The following is a 17,520-nucleotide window of genomic DNA, read 5'->3' as shown; positions in this document are numbered from 1 at the left end:
GTGGTTGTTGTTTTGGCATGTGTATTGATGCCTTACTGCTGTTGACTTGGTAATGGTTAATATTCGGTTTATTATGGGCTGAGCTGGTTGTCGCTGTTGTTTTGTGGTTTTGGTTATGAGCACATTGATGGGCTCATTTGGTTTCTTGATGTAAACACGATTGTTTATATAAGTATCTCCCTGTAATCTTGGCTTCTTGCTTTTGTCACACGATAAGCATTGTGAAATATTTACTGAAAAGTAATGGATTTATGTGGCAGCTTGTTTACTTCTCTTCATATCATAATTACATCCGTAACAATTGAGGTCCTGTTCTGTGGTCACACTGCTGCAACACTCAGCCACTCTAACTACTAACCTCAAAAATAACTGATTTACTGATGATCAACTGCTACTTATTAATAGCACAGCAACATTTGATAAGAACATGCTTAACAGGCCATCAGGGACCCATGAGGTGCTTTTCATCCAGACAAATATATAAACATTCATCTTTAAGCTCAGATAACAAAGATTGAAGTATCTCACCCACCATAAATAACTCTGAGAATGCACTTAAACATGTTATATAGATGCAACATGATAGTTGAAGTATTAAAAAATAATAATATACTTGTAGTTTTTGTATGCTATCTTGTATTTTATGTGTTTTACTCTTCAGATGTGCATTAGGTGGATTCAGATCTTCACGAGACACTATATTCTCGTCAATAATTTGAGGTGCTCAAAAAGCAAAGAAGAAATGACAAGATCTGCTGTTTCAGATTTGGATACATGCTGATGCTACTCCTGAGACTCTTCTAGGCAGTTGAAAAAGATACATTGAGCAATAATATTATTACCATTCTCTCATTATACTGATTCATTTCTCCGGGGGGGATTCAAACTGAGAGGAGTGTCTGTTTATCCACCGGAGAGCTTCTCCAGGTCCCACAGCTCCTCCACCTCTGTTTGCTCTCTGAACGTGGAGGCAGGGCTGACATGATGTGACCCGCTGCCTCAGCACTTCCTGTGGTGTCGAGTTCAGATTGTCTCCTTGGACCACAAGCAGTAACGGCAACCTCATCCACCCCCCCACCCCCTTGCTGGTTGTCTCTCATATTGATTTGATGGGGTGGGGTACTGCAGCAGTGTTGTGTGACTGGGTGCTATTGTCTCTGCATACAGCAGCAGGACTGTACGACTCCTGAGCTAAAATTTGGGCGATGGTCTGATACAGTATCAAATGTCCTTCTAATGACTCGCTCTGTTTTACTGTGGCGCTTCTAGACATGAGCAGAGCGCCAGAGTCTGATCAAATATATTAGATAAAGGCGACTGTATCAGTGTTTTCTCGCTGGATTGCTGCCATAATGGCCCCGGCTCAATTTATTAACCTTGTGAGGCGCATACAAGACTTGAGCTGCAGCTTTATCTCACACCAAATGGAGACAGGGCCGTTTGTTATCAAGCTGCAGACCGTTTGAGAAGCAGGCGGTGTCGACTGACGCTAAATAAGATGTCACTAAGATTGTTTCAAGGTTTTTGTAGCTTACTAACATGCAAGTTTATCAGTCAGATAACTGAGTCTTGACTGTCGCTCTGTTGACGCCAGGACCGAGTGATGGTGATAACACAACACAATAAAGAGCTGGTGGAAATAAAGACACTGTCACAGATTGAGACATACAGTCAGCAGAATGAAGACAGTACACAGGTCAAGCAGAACTGCAGAGGAGTGATAGGGTAGATACGATGAAAGGACCTGAGCCAGGGTCACATGTTATCATATGGCTCATACCCGGGCCAGTCAGGGACTGGATGACCAGTCGGACTGGTGTAAGAGTGGACCCATCAGTGGTGCATTGTAACTATCCAGACAAACCAATAAAAACACGATTAGAACACTGAGCCTTATTATAAAATCTCACAAACCCTCATCTATTTTTGGGCCTTGTCTTTTCCTGGTTTGGGTCTGGACGAGATGGTGAAAGGTGCTTGAAGGGCTGCACTCAGTCTTGTTATGTAACCCTTCAGGTCTGTGGTGTGTCATGTCCTTCATGTGTTATGCCCGACATCTGAAACACAGGCACTAACAGAAATAGACAGCTTTCCAACAGGCCGTTTTATGTTAAGGTATTAATGAGATGATAACTTTACAGGTAACTGTGCAGGTCACCATCTGTCCTACAGTGTTAGAGGCATCAGTGGGTGTTTACTGGCTGAGTCCTGGTGTAGTAATAGTTTGATGATTGATGGGTTGGTTTCTGAATACACAAAACAAAATCTGGTTTTGTTAATAATTAATTTTTAAGTTGTGATCTGATAACATGATAACATGACTCCTGCTGTTTCATGCTTCACAGTGTGTGACAGGGAGCACAGTGTTACTGCAGAACCAGGGAGTCTTTCCACATCTCATCCAGGAACATCACTGCAGGGTGTAAACTTCACTGACAGAGATGAATTTTTGTGACAGGATGATGAAGAAACAGAAACTGAGCTTCTCTCTCTCTTTGTTTGCTGAGAAGGTTCTTTCCTGTCATTGTTGTAACTGTTAGCTTGATCTTCGTCTTTCTCCAGAATCAGGTTCCTACTCTTTTATTTCTCTGTCTCCATATTTTATTTTACACTTGTACACACTTCCCTGTTCAGGAGAGAGAGAGAAACAGTCTTTGAATTTTAATTCAAATCGTACAGGGAGGTGTCAGACATAAAGGTTTACAGCGCAGGGTGTAGTTGTTCACTTTGTGTTGCTTTCAGGGAACATTTAAAGTGAAGAATATCACAGGATCTGCTCCAACAGATGCAAATAAATTATTCAACAGCTGCATCCACTGTGTGCAGTTTTTGTCAGAATATTGAATCGTGGATCCATTATTGATTTTACATTTTACAGTCTTCACTGTGGCTGCTTGCGTCAGCAGTGTTATTACTGTTATAGATATCTCTGGGACCCTGAGCTGCCACCAGAGCATTTTTTTTTTCTGTCATACAACTTTGTCCTGACAGTTTTCTTCCCTGAGGCTGGAGTGTTTTCACTTTTAACAGATAAGAGGTTTCCAGCTGCAGGCGTACACAGTTAATGTGAGAGATCAGACTCATGCTCATAATGCAGTATACCTGCTGGACACTAGAGGACAGTATCTAAAGATGAAGTGCAGTGGAGCGTATCTGCATCTCTGTGTCACTGATCCATCACTGACTTTTACAGTGTTTCTGCTATTCAGTGTATTTTCATTCACAAACCATTCATTTGACTCCATATCGAGGATTTTCTAAACTTTTCCATATGCAGAGTCCTGAAGAGCAATAAGAACCCTGAGGAAAAAAGCAAAACAGAACCTTATGAGTCATCTGGGTCATTAACCAAACAAGGTTGGAAATGTCCCTTACTGAATTAATACTACACAAGGAGAACAAAACATAATCTGTTACATTACTGCCTGTAATCTGAAACAATTTTACAAGGCTATTTTGACTTTCTGATATTTATTACTACTTTAGTTATAAGACATAATTAGTTACATGACAGAATTTCTTTACACTATTTAACTTAATTTGAATTTAAATTGTTTTCTGGTGGATTTAATTCACCATTCATTTGTTTTATTCCCTTTATTCCATTTGGGGCTGTTTATTACCACACTGTAACTGCACTGTAAGTTTTACTTCTTTGGCCATTAATCCTTTCTTCTCCTTATTTTACTTTTATGTTACTTTAAATGACAGTTTATAGTTTTAAGATGGAGCTATAAAAACAATCTGCTTCGTCATGAAGGCAACACAAACCAAAATTAATCTTTTCATGGATTAAATCAAAGTAGAGGTTAAAGAGACTAAAGACTGTAATGTCACTAATGTTTTACTGTCTGTCACTCACCACAGTAACAGTGATTACTGCTGTTCGAACAGTAGTAATGTGATTACAGTGATATATGTGTATATATATATATATATATATATATAAACACATTGTCCCTGCACTGACTTTATTTCAGCCTCTAGTTAGTATTCAGACTGCCAACCTGAATAAGCATCAAGTAAACAAGTTACCAGGCAAGGTCTTACAAACACAAAAAAAACAGTCAATGAATAGTGAGGGGGAGGTCGTATCCTTCCTTAGGTGTGTTGTTGTTTCCCTTTATTTTAGCAGAGAACATAAATTAGTGGCACATAGTCTTTTAGTTTGGTGATGTGTGGGAGGGCTGGTTGGCACTGCAGTCGGTTACTCAGGCCAAAGCCAGACAAGCAAACAGAGAGACAAAAGTGAGACTTTGTCTCTGAGAGACAGCAACCATGGGGAGCAGCCATGAGAGAACAGTGGGATGTTTATTTTTTACATCCAGAACAGTGCATAGAACAGAGAGCAGAGAGAGAGAGGTTCAGAAATCTTGCCCATAAAATATCAATATTAAGGAGCCACACTGTTCTGCATGGTGAGAAGAAAACATATTGGGAGAAATCAAACTGTAAGATACTGGTAGTTTTATTTCTTCAGTTTCATCTTTAGATGTCTGCATTTCTTCTGTAGGTGGCTCTCTTTCCTCTGTTTTCCATTGTGTCTGTCACTGTATGTTATTGTCTCCATTCACTCCAAACAAACCACCACTGTTACTTCTTCCAGAGCCTGACAGTGATTGTTTTGATTAATGATGATGTCAGGTCAGCATTTAAAGTAATATTTAAGATAATGATGCTTTCATTGTCAGACCTCCTCTTCAGTTCAACCAAATTAAGTGCTACCTGTTCACAGGTTGATTGTCCGATCAGTCACAGGTGATTGTTTATACATCTAACACTCATAAAGAGTTCTTCATATGAAAACATATTATGGTGTTGAGGGTTAGTGTTTTGAAAATGCTGTGCGATGCTGGAACCAATGATGAATACAGAACCCAACTTCGTCCTTGTCAGAACTCACTTTGAGATTATAACTCACTGGTTGAGAAATGCAGATTTTTGCTGGGTGGCTCAAAGTTACAACGCTGTGCTGAATTATGCAAGTGATTTAGAGAGCTGACATATTTTTAACATTCCTGATGTGAAGGATTTATTAGTGTAGATTTTGCAAGTTGCACTTTCATTATAGTGAATATTCTCCTGATAGCTGAGTAAACACAAACTCCCTGCTGCATGAGAAAATGATAACACACACAAGTGTGCTCAGATTAAGAGCATACAGTATCTGACATGTTGTGTTGCATCAAGCAGTGAGAGTGTATTTTTAACTTATGTTGTACATGCAAAATGATTTTTCATCAGAACTATTAACGGTATTAAAATCTCAATGTCTGTTTTTGTATTATAGTGAACATATGTTTGATGTGTTGATGTGTTATCAACATAATTGTTTTAGTCAAACATTGTTAATATGATTTGGCTGAGCAGAGTCAAATTTTCAGATGTTTTTCCAGCTGTGTAGCTTGAACAGGTCTGCATACACACACAATTACACACTCACAAACACAGCTGATGTGGCAACACTGGCATGAGATGCAGTAACATGTTGAACTTATCACCCAGAAATAAGCCAGGTGGTGTCTGTTGGTGTTTGCTCATTTTTGGATTGTACAATCCATTAACATGTGACAGTTTGCTGCTTCACATTCATGGCGTACTGGGACACCTTAATGGAATGAAGCCGCTGTTATTAGTTTGACCCGTGATTCTCCTGCAAAGTCACTGTTCACTCATTCACTTTGCACTGAAGGTTTAGTGTTAGATAACTGTAATTTTAGTCTTTACATCTATGAAAACAGTAAACATTTCACTGTGTGGTGTTTCAGTGTTCATGCCACAGATGACATTTCTGATGACATTATACTGTATTATGCATAAAGTCACATTTAGAATTAGGACAGGGAATATAAGAACTAAGATACTCTACCATCCATAATAACAATAAGTTACCATTGATAATCCTCCAGAGAATCAAAAGAATCTGCTCTTACAGCACTGGAAAGTTTTCTAAAGTGGATAGAAACATTCTTTCAGTGATTCACATTAAATTTCCTCTGAACTTTTCTAATTTGCTTCCTAGAGATGAACTCTCAGTGCTTCTTCCAAGCACCACTTCCTCATAGGAGGATCCAAGGGTAGCCGCAGTTTTTCTTGGCACCCTGACTCACTATTGTCACCGCTTCATTTGTGAGGGTCTGTGATGAGTTTGAATGTAATAGTAGGTGTGTTTACTGCAGGGTTTGGCAGTGTGGACCTAACAGTCATCCTACGATGAGAGCATGAGCTGAATGTTCATGTAGATGTGAATGTAAGTGACTGAAATCAGATTCATTTTGAGTTTCCCACAGCTAAATTAGAGCAGATAGTGAAAGTTGATGGATACTGTTGGGATAATTTAACTGTGCTTTATCAGTATTTATGAAATATAATATACAGCAGGTTTGAGGTCAGGTCAAGCGCTCTGCTTTCTCAGAGATCAGAGGCTATTTCAGTTTTGCACTGTCAGAGGTTTTTGATTTTTGGAAAAGGTCATAATGATAATTAACCTGCAGGATTTAGGGGGGTTTGTTTTGAAGTCTGTACTCTCTTTTTGCTTTGATCTGTGTGTTCCAGCACTCATCCAGAGTTGTGTCATGTGCTGAGGAGGTGTGGTTCTCTGGCATTAAAACTTAACAATGTGCCGTCATTCAGTTTTGGGAATATGACGTGACTGTGAGGAGAACCATGTTAAGTGGAGTTGGTGTGCCTTGCCCCAGTTTCTCCAGCAGCAGGAACTCAAATAACCCCACGCAGCTCCGTCATTTGTTTTTTCATCGAGGTAGCCATGTGTGTGTCTCTATCAGGGGTGGAGTTGGCCTGAGCGGTGTGTGTGTGTTTATGGGATCTGCTGCTCTGCCTCAACTGGTATCTATCTGTGTGGTGTGTGTTCGCCTCTGTGCCTTTAAGAGGAGGGTCTGATATGTGTGTGTGTGTGTGGGTATTTCTCAAGCTGAGGAGGGGAGTGGTGGTGGTCTGGAATGAAATCTACAGCTTTAGAGGGAATACTGTGACTGAGTGTGGGTGAGGAAGAAGGTGGGGACAGACAGATAGGTGGACAGACAGCCAGGAAGGTTTTTATCAGCACTGAGGGGACAAGAGAGTCAAAAAGGGGGAGCACAGTGCCAGTGGAAAGTTAAAAAGGAAAAGTTTGAAGAGAGAGGAAGGTGCCCTAACCCTGACTCAGTATCAGCCAGGCCATGTCCATGCCCATGTTTGACCCAGGTCAGCGTCTGCCAGAGGAGCAGGACTATGTGCAAGCCTATGAGAACGTCAGAGAGAAGTATAAAGGTAACAACACCGCTGCTCTTCTCGTATTTAGCAGCTTTTACTGTGCATACTCAAGTGATAACCATGGTGAGGGCATGTTTGAATGGGAGGTGGGTGTGTGAGTGAGTGCGTGGTTCAGTGAGTGTATATAGTGTGTTGTAAACCTGGCTGACTTAGCAGCATTAATTGGTTCCATATTGATTTGCACAGATGTGTTTTGGTTCGAGGAGGAGGCTCCTTGTGGGATGTAGAAACAGGAAGTATAGTATTTCTACTGTAGAAATGACAGGGATATGTGGTCTGACACCTTCACACAGGCATGATGGAGACATCATAGAATTCAGCCTGAGGTTTTTTGTTATTTTTATAGTTAGAGATGTTGAAAGATGCTTGGTGGTGTCACAGGAAGGAGGTCTGTGTGGTGCAGGAGACCTTTAAATATGGCCGTTATACAGGCTGAGTGATTGAAGAGCTTTGTATCAATAAAACAAAGAGGAGTACTCTTCTGGTTTGTTCCCTCTCCAGTTTTGACCTGACTGACTTTGCATACAGGGGAATTGCTGGGCACTGTGGGCACAGAGAGGTGAGACATTGGCCCTTGGTTGAATGGCACAGGTCCAACAGTATAGCATGAGTGAGAGGAGCTGCCAGCCAACATCAGTGGCACATCACAAGGACATTCACCTGACTATGTCTGGGTAACACCAGCATCACTTGATAGTGTTTATTTCCATTTCAAAAAGGACTCAGGAGTTGACATTCAGACACAGGAAGCTGCACAACCTCAAGCTCATTTGCTTACTTTATTTACGAGGTTGAATTTGACCAATGCAAAACCTGGGAGAAAACCGTGACCTCTGTGCAGCAGGTTGAAACTTCTTATACACTGCCCTGATCCTGAGATATGCACAACCTGGTTCATATTAAACTGGTCAGTTTAACTATTAATCAACTTAGTTTGTACCAGAAGTAGAGCTAAAATGATCAGTTGATTAACTGAGTTGTTGATCAGCAGGAAATTAAAGGTTCTCTGTGGAGGACTTGAACCACTAGTAGCACTATGGAGCTGTGTTTTTATGAGCAGGTTCTAGTTTTATAGTAATACACATTCCTGCTGTTGGTCTCACACTGTTCCACTGACTGACAGTTGTTGGCGGTAACATGCAAAGAAACATAGAAATGTTTTTTTTTATGTCTTTATTGATACTTAACAGTAGAGAGATGGGATTTTAGATGCAAAGTCTGTGATGTTTGTTAGGCCTCATGATGAATTTTAGTGAGGGCTCTGAATTTAAATGTAACTTTTGAGCTTTAATCACAATTTTAAATTATTTATCACAGTAATAAACCAAATAATTGCTTTTCCACCTTCTCAAATGTGAGGCTTTGCTTATTTTCTCTGTTTTATATCCTGATAACTTGAATGTTTGATGTCACTTTAGGCTTCAGGATATTATAATGACCATTTTCACTGTTTTCTGACATTTTAGACCAAATGATTCATTATGAAATTTTAATTAATCACAATATTGATAATGAAGAGAACTGTTTTTTGGAGCCATGTTCAAAAGTTCATCATTCAATGTCCAAGTCTACAGCTTAACCAATGCACAAGCATCAACATCCACTTACTTTGCACTGCTTAAAGATCAAACTTAAAAATAACAGCGTTATATTATGCACCATTATGATGTTTAAATGTTTAATGTGGATTTGTTTGACTTTAAAATTTAATGTGCATGCAAAACCGTGCTGTGACATTATCACTGTCTAATACAGACTACGTTGCTTTTAAGATAAAAATCCAGATGTAGTATCTAATTTTGAATCAAGTCTGGGTTGGAGAAAATGATCAGGCTGCCCACCATATTAGGTTTGACTCGGACTCTTGTCTGCACTCTCTGATTAAATTTGCAAGTAAAGGCAGGTAAATTACAGCAACATCTGGAGGTGTTACTAGGATACGAGCTGACAGGAACAGCTGAGCTCTTTTATTCTATTTTTCATTCATATACCCTCAGACATGCGTCGGCCCTATACTGTCTGTGTCACTGTATCAGTATAAAGCAGGACATTGTTTCTGAGAAGCAGCATGGATGTTCAGCAAAGTCTCTGGATAAAAATAGAAATAAAAACAGAACTCATAACTGTGGGCATAATTTCCAGCAGACTATCAGAAAGGGCAAATGGGCCTGGTCTGGGTCTCGGTACGTTGGGAACAGTATCGTTCCATCCAATCACACCAGTCTAGTAATTTTCTTCCCATGCGGTTGCCTACTGTGCATGTCACCATGGGCAGCGTTCCCCGCTGTGTCGCTCTGGCACCAGTCTGGTGCTCCACGCCCCTGTCATAACCTCCAATCTCTCTGCCAAGATCTCACTTCCTGTTACTCTTTCTTATTGTTGGGTTCTGACTTGAAGCTATTTGCTTTAGATAATTTTACCTCCAGGCTAAATGGAAAGTCTGGATACATATTCTGTGAATAAAGGAAGTGGAGTGAGGGTGAAAGCACTTTTTGTTTCTGATCAACTGTTTCTTGTAGTGTTAAGCTGATCTGGGTTTTGAGCTAAAAGTGGGTTTACTGTTTTGGGGTTTGTCACGAGATGTCGGTGCTGTCTGCAAAGCCATTGCTTCAAATGATGTATGTGTGGAGATGAACTGAATAAGTCAAATACAGCCCATGTTATGCAGTGTTCATGTCGCTGGAAGCAGAACAACAGGTTGACTTTTTGTTGCTACAACTTTTATCTGATGGGAAACACACTTAGTTTAATTAGTTTAATTAATGAATTTAAAATCAGCCATTAATAACCTGCAGCTAATTGTGTGAATATACCGGATAATTACAATTCTTATTGCTCTGCTTTGCTGACAGTGATGGATTCTTTTCTATTTTTACCCCAATAGTTGACACTGGTTCAAAATTCATGAGACTGTTGAGAGACATAAAGTAAGATAATATGATAATGTAACATATGAAATGAACCCCTCATGTACAACGTTTCCACTCGGAGGATGAATTTAAACTGTTTATTAATTGGCAGCTTCTCTTCACACTGTATCCCATGTCACATGAATATGTCTGTCCCAGCTGTCTTGTAAGGACCATTTGTATAAGTTATTGCAGCAGGTGAAATTCAGTTTCCTGTGGGAAGGATGAAGTGTGGTTGCGTGGAGCTCTGTGTTAGTATAGTAACTGAACAGATCTATTAGTGTAAAACATGCAGCTCTGCTTTAAATACTCACTGTAAATATATCCCTGGAGTTTACTCTGTCAGTCTTCAAGTTATTCTGGTTGAAAGACTCTGACATTTAGCTTGCTGCTTAGAAAGGTTGCAACAAGGCCATTTAATAAAAAAATGTGTTGCAGCATCAAATCATTTTTCATATCATATTGATTGTATGCTTTTCTGCAATCAATTACTTTTAGGTACAAGTCACATTTTTACCAGTGTTGGGTGTCTCTTTATGGAAAAAGCTCCTGAGGTTATAATGTTTGGCTGCAGCATTTGTCCTCCCTGTGGAAATGCTTGGAAAATACTGAGGCAGGAACATTGCAGGGTGGGGAGACTTCAGTAATAATGACTCCCACAAATACAGTACAACTACCTAATAACTCCAGTGACCTCGCCTCAGGCTCAGGTGACCCTGAGTGGAGTTTACTCAGGTCTTGTCAGGTGATCTTAGCTTCAAGGGTGCATTCTTTTCAGGTTAGTCAGTGTTTTCTCTGTCAAATATCCAAGAGTTGGGATGTTTTCCTCAAAGTTTTTGCCTTAAGATTAATGTTCTAAGCAGATCACCATTATGAACTAAGTCTGAGATGAAACTGGCTATCTAAAACACTTTTACATAGAGTGAGATAAGAAATAAGTGATCAAAAAAGCATCTGAAAAACAAGACTGGCAGGGAAATTCCCTGCATTGCCATGGTTATCCTGAAGACCTAAAGAAACAAGAAGTAAACTAAGAAGTAAAAAAATAAAATAGTAAAGAACAATCTTAAGATTTTATCCAACTCAGGTCTCAGATGAAACTTTGTCAGGTTTCACAAGACAAAGACAGTAGTCTTTGTGCTGATCTCATCTTTGTGTTTGCTCTGTAAAGTGGAAGTCTGTGATTAAACCCCTCCTATAGGTGTATTCAGACTGTATTCAGTGTCCTTCTCCCCCTTAAATAAGCCAACACACTGGTAAACCAGCAGCTACAGTATGCACTTGACCTCTGCAGTGTGTGTGTGTGTGTGTGTGTGTGTGTGTAAATACCAACAGGGTTCATTCCAAAAGGGCTGTGATAAGTTTGTCATGTGAATCACTGTTGAGCCAGAGAAACCCCCTCCGCACATCACTTCCAGTACTTGCCTCAGATCAGTTTCGTGCAACTTGACCTCAAACTCAAAAATAGCAACAGTCCTTAAGTTATGCATGCACCTTATGTGCACAGAACATCACACAAACACAGAGATGAGACTGATTACTCTAATTAGTTCGAGCCTGCTGGTTGTGAAATGAGAAGAACAGGTTTATCGTATCATGGAGGAGCCAGCACTAACATCCAGTACACCTGCTGTTTTATTGCCAAGAAAACATTTTTCAGAATAGTGGGGGTATGAACTCCACAAGATCAGGACAATCATTCATCATTAGTTTGTTGTCACTGTGTAAAATTTGAATCTGGTTCAGTGTGTGAACTCCTGTTTCCCTGGACTGTGTAAAATGAGCAGTAATTTTAATTAAAAGGCCTCCTGAGTCTGCTGCTGGCTCGCTGTGAGCTGTCAGTCATCTGCTGACATAATCTGATTAGTATCAACCTGCAGAAAAAGAAACAGCAATTTTCTGACAGATAATCCACAGTTAATGTCAGTTTAAAACTAATTAGACAATCGTCAGGCCGTTGGACGAAGATGTGGAAAGAAAGGAATTGTGCTTTTTACGTAGCAGTTTTTCTTTCATCCATCGCTTGATTAGTCTCTCTGCCCTGCAGTTAGGTGAGAAGCTGTGTGCACGGTGGTTCCAGAGGAAAGTTTCAGACGTGGAATATGATTTGATCTACACACAGTCTACAGATAAACAGGTTTTCCTTGAATGATCTTAAAAAATGGAAATGAATTAACTTTATTCAGGCAGTTGGACAGTGGACAAGAGACAAATGACTGCAGTGTAGGTCACCTGTGTTTCATTTTAAGGCTCACAGTGTGATGACCTCCTACTGACAGAGTACATACTCATATATTATCTCCACATATGTTCACACCTACGCTCCATCCCCACAGAGCTGCGCCAGCAGGACGGCTCAGCGTACTGTAGATTACCCAGGACTCTGAGGCTGCAGCAGAATCCTCTCACCTGTCTGCTACTTCACATGAGTTTGTTAGATGACCTGTTTGGTCTCTGTTTGTTCACATGTGCAGCTGAAACATACTGTGTGCTGAGAACATGGTGTGTGTTGGATACGACTTATCGGCATTGTCAAGTGTATCCCACAGTTTTTGTCTTGTTTTCTTTTTTCTTTTTTGTTTTGATGAATGTCTGCAAAGTATCATGGGAATGTAGGAGAAATTACTCAAACAATGAATATACTATCAAGAAATTGCTATTTTGTCAGACTAGTAGAGTTATTAACTCATCAGTTCAGAAATGAATCTCACATGATCGCTTTCCTCCTGATACTGTCCTCTGATAAAACATTTAATTATTTTGTGTCTGCGTCCTAAAAAGACACAAAGAACTCCACAAAAGAGCGGAAGAACACTTTTGTCTAGAGCTGTCTCACATGGTTACTTAGCATGTGATTATTTGAAGCAATGAGCAAGGGAAGAACTGTGCAATTACACAGAAATAGAAGCTAATGTCCCAGGAAATAATCTGAAGTCACAGAGAATAGCTGAATCTGATTGACACGAGGTCCATTAAACATATTAAACATCATATTAAAGCCACCAAAAACCTTTTAAAAAGCTGTTATTCCCAATGAAGGTACAAAGCTTTGAACTCTGAGAGGATATAATGTCTGCAGTGATTATTGATGCCACTGCAGCTCAGACTTTACTGGCAAACTGGTCTCACTGCAGCGACAGCACAGTCTCCATTGGTCATGCCACTTTATCTGGTGGTAATAGATGAGTTCACATTCTTTCACTGAGTCAGAATCCCCTTTGATGATAAATGACATCAAGATGTAGCTGGTGTCTTCACCGTGTCTCTGGTTTCTTCTGTGAAATGGTTTCAAGTCTGCAGAGAACTGAAGATCCTGACCATGAACCACTGTAAAGTGAACTCAGCCTGGCAAAGGCTGCCAGTGGGACAGGAGAGGACGGAGTGGAAATGCTGTAATTGAGATGGGATTTGTGTTTGAGCAGAGGATTAGTGTCCTCCCAAACCCGGAGAGTCAGTAACAGCTGACATTAATTATGTAACCACACTGAAAAATATCCACTCTACCAAGTGATTTTAATCTAAAACTGAAAATAAAAGGTTTGTTTTTTATTTAAAAGTTCCCCAAAATCATGAATACATCTTCTTGTTTTCAATACAGGCTGTTTAAAAGTTAAATAATACTGTGCATCAAGTAAAATTACACCAGACACAAAACAAATCATCTCTTGAGCTTTCAACCACAAATTATGGTCTTCCTCATCCGCTGAGATGTGGCTGAAATCTCCACAGAAACCCAGTCAGAAGTGAACTCTTACACTCAGTCTCATATCTTTCTAAATATTTAACATTTTTTAACAAAGCAAAAACAAAACTTTTAAGACATGTTTGAACCTGATCATTTGTAATTGCACTCATTTTAGACGTCAAATAATTTGATGAATTTATAACATAAACCTAATAATCATGGATATTATTCTCTGCTCCTCCTGTTCTTACTGCAGATCTGCTTCACTGTAATTGTTGCTCCACCTAGTTTACGGTCACTCTCACTTCAGAAAGTGAAAAAGAATCAATGAATGACTGAATTTTAACAATTAACTTCAGGTGATTTAACAGTGTGATGTCAGTGTTTACTTTCCCACAGTGCTCAGAGATACAGGTGTCATATGGCGTCCACGGGTTGCTCAGTGGGTTATTGACCAATAGCAGTGACGCCGTGAAGGATGTCTTTCTAATCTTCCTGTGAGGATGATGTCAGCGGCAGAGAGATCTGTCTGGTTGCGGGGAGAGAGTTCAGTCTCCAGGATACAGTCAGATACAAACTGTCATTTTATCCCGTCTGAGTGCTCTGCACAGTCGAGCTATAAAAGATTGTGAGTGGATACTAGAATAGCACACTGGAGCATTGAGTTTATGTGTTCTGAATGTCCACATATGTCCATTTATTGAGGGATTAGGTGTTGATTAATTACCTGAATACAACTGGTCACTGCCAAACATCATCAGCCTTCTCCAAAGTGCCACCTTCAGCCTTACAAGAATACACATCCCTTTTTTTTGGACTGCCCATCCCTCAGTCTGACCTGTTTATCAGGATGCAGAGAGATCCCGGCCTCTCTGTTGGTCCTGGGGTGTGGAACAATGGTGCTAACACCCTGGTTTCTGGCATGCTATGGTAAGCCAGGCTAATGCCAGGAATGTCAGTAGTGAGCTGGCTGGCATGTACTCTATTTTTCAGTGGGGTCCCTGGGTTTGAGAGGCATTTTCGACGTATCCACGCCCAACTCTGCTAACCCCTCTCACTTTTCAGTAACACTCACAGAGCTGTGAGCGGTGGATCTGCAGCAGCGATTCAACAATTACAACGTTTACATTGATTTTGTCTCACATTTTGATCTAATGTTTGAGCCAAGAAACAATGAGCTCATAGGTGTTAGAAATGAGAGTCGGAGGAGAATGAAACAAAAGTCACTTACTCATGGAAAAAAGATATAATCACAATCTTTATTCTCTTTATTCTGAGTTATTCAGAATGTTCTCTTCTCACCTACAAACATTGCATCTCAAGTTTTTGCATCTCAAGTGTTAAAAATTATGATAGACTTCAGTGTTTTCATGGTGCCGGTTTTTGCCAGAGCAGCTCAGCTCGACTGTCGTCATCTTCATTCACTTATCTTAAAGGTCAGTTATCACTAACTCCATCCTCACACAATGGATTTGTTGTTCTTTGTTAATAAACGTTCTTCCGGGTGGCCTCAGAACAGCCTCTCGTGGATCACTGTCAGTGCTACACAAAAGGCAAAGAGGAATGTGTCTCTTTCACAGTCGTACATCTGAAGGATAGCGGGCCTCAGAAAACATTTTTCATCGTGACACATTCTGAGAATTCCTTCGATGTTGGTGTCCTCCTCTTAAGTGCTTCCTCTCTCCTGTGTGAAAGTGACTCAGAGAAGACACACACACTCAAACCACGTTAGTCTGTAGCTGCTCTTTTTTATTGCACTAAAGAAAATGACTACTAGAATAAAATTCACCTAGTTTAGACGGTTAAAGTGTTTGTATCTGGTTCCAGTTGTGAATACACTACACCAAATGTATTGCACAACAAAAGTAGCTAATTAAGGATATATTTAAATGATCATATTGCAAGAATAGCTGATGTCTAACCATGGTGGGCTTAAGGACTGATATCAGATATCAGTTCCATACTGACTCAGTTATCAGTATTGGGAATCTGTGACTGTAAGGCCAATGATTGGGCTGATCTATTCTGTTCAGTTCTATGTTTGCATACATGTGCATGTATAATGTCATGCATCAGCTGTGTGCCGGTAGACTTGTACATTTTCATTTACTGGGGAAGTTACATTAAACTGCCAGTATCCATAACAGCTAGAGCTGCAACGTTTATTCAATTAATCAATTACACGATAGAAAGAAAATTAATTGGCAGCTGCTCTGATAGTCGATTGTTGTGTTTTTGGGTTTTAGACAGTTGGTCGCACACAACCAGACATTTCACGCCGTCACATCGAGCTGTATGATTTTGTGATGAACAGTTTTCTGGAGTTTTATATCAGGGTGCAACAGTAAACAGATTATTTTTAGCTGCTGACCTGACTGCTCTGTTGTCTGTTTGTCTATGTGTGTGCAGATGAGCTGCAACAACTGCACATGGAGTTTGATATCACTTTTAATGAACATAGATAGCAAGGATGGTACCCACAGGCACCCCCTACCCCCGGGCCTCTCTGATGGTGTATGTCATGCCTGAGATTGGTTTGGCTCTAGAGCTGACCCAGTACAACCCCCCACCCTCACGCCTCACAACAGAGTAGCCTGCTGGTCCTGCTCCAACTTCTCAATGGCTGAGCTCCACGGTGGGAAGAACCACATCCCAGGGAGGGGTGGAGGGGGTGTATCAGGCCCTCCACCTCCGTTTAAGAGGGACATGAGACTTTGGCTGCGTTTCAGACCAAGTTTTGACACTGTAGTACTGAACAGCTGCCTGGAAACAGAAACATCAACTCAGCCGGTGCAGAGTCAGGTGGCTTTACTATACCACACAATGACATTTAGCGAGGAAACTCAATTTTCTCCATCGTCTCAAATCCTTCAGTTGCATTAATTGTTTTTGGGGGAAGAACAAGAAGAATCAAGAATCAGTTCCAGGAAAAACAAATCTGCACGTAAATTTAATTTAACTCTGCCTGATAAAGATGTGTTACGTAACAGTGATCCAAAAAAACATAAATCATTATATTTCTCACTTATCTCTGCATTGGCACCAATATCTGTACTCTGGACAAGCTGTGAAATCTTAAAGTGTTACGTAAGTCTTGGTTTTGCTCAGTGACCTATTTCCACACTTTCTCAGAACATGAAGTCTGTGAATGTGTTTACAATAGGTACAGATTCTTGTTGCTCCTGCCGTAGCTATCAGGATGTAAATATCACACTGAGGTATACATGTGTCTATTTAGGCGTGACATCCCAATGAAATCCCAGTTTGTGCTTCATGAATGTACATTTTATATCAACTTAATTTAGGATTTGTTTGTAAAAGGTAGATGTTTAGGTACAGAATTAGACATATGCTGTTGTGTTATTTCTTATTATAGAGCATGATATATTTATGAAGGTGGTGTTTCAGGTGTGGCCTGCCAGCTGGTGTGTAATGTTTATCTCCTGTCATCACCAGAGGTTTCATTTCTTTGGCGTAAAGCCCGTCGCACAACTCTCCTCTACTGCACAACTCTCTAGCTCCATAAAGCTCTAATCTAAGAGCAGGAGTGCCCAAGTTTTAAGACTGGAGTCAGTAGATTCTGACTAATTTTTCTTGTTCAACAGTCACGTGGTGCATAATTTGCCTGATCTGACGCTGCAGTCGTTGTAGGTT

General features: G+C 40.3%; 1 protein-coding gene across 1 annotated transcript in view; it reads left to right on the top strand.

The window, feature by feature from the left end:
• Positions 1-17,520, top strand: part of pleca (plectin a) — a 95,840-nt gene that overhangs the window by 4,110 nt on the left and 74,210 nt on the right.

Source organism: Lates calcarifer, linkage group LG3 (genome assembly GCF_001640805.2).
Source record: "Lates calcarifer isolate ASB-BC8 linkage group LG3, TLL_Latcal_v3, whole genome shotgun sequence".
NCBI classification, from domain to species: Eukaryota; Metazoa; Chordata; class Actinopteri; family Centropomidae; genus Lates; species Lates calcarifer.
The sequence above is the reverse complement of the archived record's forward strand: the minus strand, read 5'-3'. Positions and strand labels throughout refer to the sequence as shown.